This window comes from Elephas maximus, chromosome 3 (genome assembly GCF_024166365.1).
Source record: "Elephas maximus indicus isolate mEleMax1 chromosome 3, mEleMax1 primary haplotype, whole genome shotgun sequence".
Lineage (NCBI taxonomy): Eukaryota > Metazoa > Chordata > Mammalia > Proboscidea > Elephantidae > Elephas > Elephas maximus.
This window is the reverse complement of record NC_064821.1, coordinates 189,535,023-189,541,022: the sequence shown is the minus strand read 5'-3', so window position 1 is coordinate 189,541,022 and position 6,000 is coordinate 189,535,023.

Sequence of the window (6,000 nt, the reverse complement as noted above, 5' to 3'; positions counted from 1 at the left end):
GCATCTGAATCTCAAGAGTATTTGTGAAATTCGTGGAGCAAGCCCATCAACATCTTCTCAGCTTCAGTGTTACTCATCTTCGTTTTCCAAGAAGCTGCAGGAAACAGAGATGGCCACTTTGCTTCACTTTCCCATGTGTGAGACTCTGGGGAACAGGGATGAGAGGAGATGAGATATGCTGGGAATGGCGTGAGCCACAGGGCTGTGGAGAGAGTGAGAGCAGGGCTTAGATGGAGCAGAATGATTCTGGTATTTATTTGGTCCAGGTGAAGTTCAGAGAAGGGAACAAAAATTTGAGGAGAGAGTGGGGAAAGTGCGGGGGATTAACTCTGAGCCCCACAGTGCCTCTCTGAGCATCTTGAAGAGACTGGAGCTCAGAAAGCCAGCGGAAACCACAGACCATGGAGTGAGTCAGGTGGAGGGCTGCAGAAAAGAGAAAAGGCTCTGGATACCCAGGACTCGGCTCTGTCCTCAGTTTCCTATGAAGACATTCACCCCAGTACTCCTTCTGTGAATCTCCCTGGGTGTCACACCTCACAGCCACCAAAAGTCAGAGCAGAAGGAACACAGGAGATTTTCCAGTCCAGCCCCCTCATTGCCCAGAAGAGGACACTGAGACCTGGAGAACAAAGAGGAAAGAAGTTCCTGAGGCCACACAGCTCAGGAGGGGGCCAGCTGTGACTTGAACGAGGAACCCTAACTCCCAGCCCAGAGTTGTTCCCCTGGGGTTAGCAGGCAGCAAAGCAGGCTGGGGCATTAAGAAGCAGAGAGGCAGATGGAGCTCAGTAGACCCTGAGGAAGAGGCCCAGAGGAGGAGGGCAAATGAGAGATGTGCATCAGGGTGAAGAGCGTCCCTTTTATGGTGTGCTGATCTGGGCTTGGCCATGGCTGAGGGCCTGAGGTTTGTCCCATCAGTTGCCCCAACATGATGGTGCTCTTGGTGGAGGTTCACACCCAAGACTCTGACTTGGGGCTCAGTAGCATCTGCCCAGCCCAGGCCACCTTCTGCCTTTTTAAATCCTATAGGGCTGGAATGGCAGGTGGTGATGGAGAGCAGGTGATGGGGCCACTGTGCCTCAGGAAATAGAGCATTTAAGGATTTGCAGGTGGAATCAGAGTCTCTGATTATGTATCCAGTGAGTCATCCAACTAGCTTTTATTAATGGTCGATAACGTAAGAGCTGCTGCCATTAGTGACAGGTTCCTACATGTCAGCAGTATGCTGAGAGCTTTGAATGCATTGTCTCATTTAATCCTCAGAAAAACCCTGTGTGGTGGGGATCATTATTGCACCTTACAGATGTGGAATAGAGAGTTTAGATAAATTTCCCAAGAGTATCTAGTTACTATTGAGCTAGTTCTAACTCATGGTGACCCCAAGTGTATCAGAGTAAAACTGTGCTCCATAGCGTTTTCAGTGTCTGATGTTTTACAAGTAGATCACCAGACCTTTCTTCTGAGCCACCTCTGGGTGGACTCAAACTACCAGCCTTTTGGTTAGCAGCTGAGTGCATTAACCATTAGCACCACCCAGAGACTCTTTTCCAAGGGTACATCCCTCATAAATGGCAAAACCAGAATTTGAAGCCAAGTCCTACTGACTCAGAGGCCCAGCTTCTAGAACTCTGCTGAAATGCCCAGTCTCTGTCATGTCAGTCTCTTTGCTGAGTGAGTGGTGCCACCCTGGCCTGCCCTACAAGAGCCCACTGCCCAGGAGCAGATGCTGTTTGCACAGACACATGCACAGCAGAGTGACCAGGGCTCTCAGAGAGACACGGCCCAGGGCCTAGGCAGCAGTGAGGGAACCTCTGTGGTCTACAGAGCCATGGTTCTCACACTCTTGCAGGCCACAAGCCGCTCTGGAGGGGACAACAGCAGAGGGTTCACTTTTGCTTTCTAAGGAAAACCACTTCTAATGGAAACATCTTGCCAGATCCTCTAGGAGGCTAGAAAGATAATCAGGATATTTTAAAAAACAAAGATGTCACCTTGATGACTAAGGTGCACCTGACCTGAGCTATGGTCTTTTAAACCTCATATGCATGTGAAAGGGGACAATGAAAAAAGACAGAAGGAGAACTGATGCATTTGAAGTGTGGTGTTGGCAAAGCATATTGAATAAACTGTGGACTGCCAGAAGAACCAACAAATCAGTCTTAGCAGAAATACAATCAGAATCCTTCTTAGACGTGAGGATGGATAGGCTCTGACTCACTCACTTTGGAAACTTCATCAGAAAGACCAATTGCTAGAAAAAGACATCGTGTTTGGTGAAGCAGAAAGTCAGTGAAAAAGAAGGAAACCTTCAGTGAGATCAACTGATACAATATCCACAGCAATGAGCTTAAATATACCAATGACCATGAAGATGGCGCAGGACCAGGGAACCTTTTGTTCTGTTATACATGGGGTCTCTAAGAGTCCAAGCTGGTTCAGTGGCAACTAACAACATCAAATGAAGGAACAAAAGTTTGAGAGGATGTGGGCTTGGGCAAAGTCACAGAGTTGAGGAGGGCAGACTTGGGGCCAGAGTCCAAGAATTCTGATTCCCGGTAAGTGCCTTGCTGCCTGACCTCAGAGCCTCACGGGGTCCCTGGGGCACACCAGTAGAACCATTCCTTTATCCAACAGGAACTGGAGAGGCCAGGCACAGGGGTCTGATGACTTCTTGAGTTTACTCTTGGCCTGCTTTATGCTCCCCTCCTAATTGCCCTCCATGGAGCCAGGGGAACGTAGATTATTCAGTGAGCCCCACCCAGGCACCCTGGTGCTCCTCAGAGCCACTTCTGATGCCTCCCTTGGATGGGGCCTGTCCTTGGGGCCCTTCATATTCCCCCTAAACTGTTCTTCCAGCTCATAGGGTCTATCAAGAGCACCAGTGGTCTCCCTGACATCAGGGCTTCCTGGCTGTCCTGACAGCCCCCAACATACACACACACACACACACACACTAAGTCGTCACTTTCTTCCTTGAAAATATCCCCGCCTCTCATCTCTTATCCCCAAGCCAGACTCTTCAAATGATTTTATTCCAAGATACTTTCTGCAAACAAAATTGTATGTGGGAGCCAGCAATGTCAAACTGTACAAAGCAGAGGTGTTTTGGGAAAGGATGGAAATGTGGCCATCAGCAGCAGCCACTACAGCACTCCAAAGCACCCAGGTTTCCAGATTCAGGCTGCCATGTTACTTATTATCTCTGGAACTCAGTGCACTCATTGGTAAAGGAGATGACAATAATAGTACATATCACCTAGGTGGCTGTGAAAATTAAAGGACAAACTATGTAAAGCACCTGGGAGAGTTATTGGCAGGTAGTATTTACTATATGTGTATGTGCTATTTGTAGTCAAGAAATTGGGTATAATTACTGAAAATTTTTGATAGAAGACTCTATAGAAGAATCCTGATCAAAAGGGAAAAAATGCAGAACAGAATTTCAAATTCTCATGGAATTCAGACTTCTGGAGCCATAGAGGCTAGATGAATCCCTGAAGCTATTGCCCTGACATAATCTTTAAATCTTAGGCTGAAAAAATACCTTAAAGTCTTAAAACCAAACAATATTTAGCTTAACTAGTAGAGAATGTCTGCCTTGAGCATTGTGCTCTTTTAAAGATCTGTCTATATGGGATCAAATTGACAACAGCAACTTGAAAGATTAGATAGAAAGCTTAAGGGGCAATGAGTTTATGTTAACAGGGAAAGAACAACTCAGAAAAGGAGGGTGAGAATGGTTGCACAATTCGAAGAATGTAATCAATGTCACTGAATTATACATGTAGAAATTGTTGAATTGGTGTATATTCTGCTGTATATATTCTCAACAACAAAAAAAAAATAAAATGAGTTATATATATGCGTCTACTACCTATCTACCTACTCTACCTACTCAAGGGTAGGGTCTTGTCCAAGGCTCCATGATGAAAGTGACAGGCTCAGGGGGCATGTCAGAGGCCCGATCTGCCCAGACCTCTGTGCGGAAAAGTCACTGAACTGTATTGGTTTAACTGAAAGCAAAAAGAGACAGGGGACCTTCTTTTCATTCCTACCCTTCCATATGAGATTTCAAGGTGGAAAGATAGAGACACAGACTGAGAGGCAGAGATTGGTGGAGACTGAGAAGGACTGGTTGGAGAGCAGAGTCTCGTTGGTTCAGAATGTATTTGCAACTGGACTCTCTCCATAGGTGAGATAAAAGCAAAACAGCCTTGGCACAGAACATTATTATCAATCTAAGGAAAAGCAGTTGAAAGACAAGACTGCTGGTCTTTGGTTGGGGACTTACGCGCATATGTGCACCAAAAAAAAAAAATCAATCCGAGGGTTTTACTGTGTCCCATACCACCCTGCCCCTACTCTCCAGAGAAATGATTTTGAGGTCTGCACTTACTAGGCTCACCTGGGCAGGGTGCTGTGATGACCAGGCTGTAGCTTTCACAGTGACGATGAATTGCTCACACCTCCCTCACAACTCCCCCCTCTCCCACACACCCACCTAGTCATCCCTTGTTGTTCATTGTTGTTAGATGCCGTCAATTCCAACTCACGGTGACCATTTTGTACAGAGTAGTACTGCTCCATGGGTTCTCAAGGCTGTGATTTTCCAAAGCAGATCACCAGGACTGTCTTCTGAGGTGCCTCTGGGTGGGTCTCAATTGTCAGCCTTCTGGCCAGTAGCAAAGCACAAACTGTTTGCACCACCCAGGGACGTAAGAAACTACTACTTTGTTTTCTGTCTCTATAGATTTGCCTATTCTGGACTTTTTATATAAATGGAATCATACAATATGTGGTCTTTTGTAACTGGCTTCTTTCATATCATATAATGTTTTCAAGGTCCATCCATGTCATAGAATGTATCAGTGTTTCATACCTTTTTATACATGTATCAGTGCTTCATTCCTTTTTTACATTCCTTTTAATACATTCCATTGCATGTATACGCTTTGTTGTATTTAACCATTCACCAGGTGATGGGCATTTGCATTGCTTCCACTTTTTGGCTATTGTGAGTAATGCTACTTTCAACGTTTGTGTTTTTTGAAAATTTGAAAGTTTGTGTGTGAACATATGTTTTCATCTCTTTTGGGTATCTACCTAGGAGTGGAATTCCTGCGTCATATGGTAACTCTATGTTTAACCTTTTAAGGAACTGCCAAACTGTTTTCCAAAACAGCTCAGCATTTTACCAGATGCAGGGGTTGAATGAGTCTGAGTATTGTGTGTGTGTGCACAATGTGCCAGGGATCCCAATTTGCAGCCCCTTAGGATGTATTCTTACAAATTGGAAATATTTCAGGCCAAGCTACATGAAAAAGAGAATGATTTTCCTTTGCAACACTGCCTGTCCACCATATAAATTGGCAGATGGACAGGAATGGCTAGAGAATGGGTCCTTAAATTATAATACTGTCCTTCAGTTAGACCTTTTCTGTGCTCATAAGGGAAAGTGGGATGAGAAGTATTATGTGGAAGCCTTTATGGCACTGTTTTTTTTTTTTTTTTTTTTTATCGGGACAAAAGATTGCAGAAGAAATGCAAAATTCTAGTCCAAAAGGGGGCCAGTGGACTGTTCTGCCAGTCCTCTCCTCTGACCCCAGGAAGGCACCCCCATAACTCCCCCCTCTTATGCTTCCATTCCAGGAGAAGCAGCTGTGCCAACAAGGATTCTTAGAAAAGGCTGGGGCCGAGGCCAACAGGTGCCATGAAGTATAGGCAGTAAATAAGCTGGGAGCAGATCACTGGCAAGTCCATCCCTAGGAGTTTAAAAACAGCCCCACTTTTTTCTGGGTCCACTCTAACTAAAGAACTGAGACAAAAAACCCCGACCAATAATATACTCCTCCATTATGTGGATGATTTGCTCATCACCAGCCACAGTGGGTATGATTGCCTCCAGAATACCATAGAGGTTGAACTTTCTAGGAAATGCAGGGTATCAGGTCTTGGAAGAAAAAGCTCAGGTCAATCAAAAGAAGGTGATTTATCTAGGTTTCA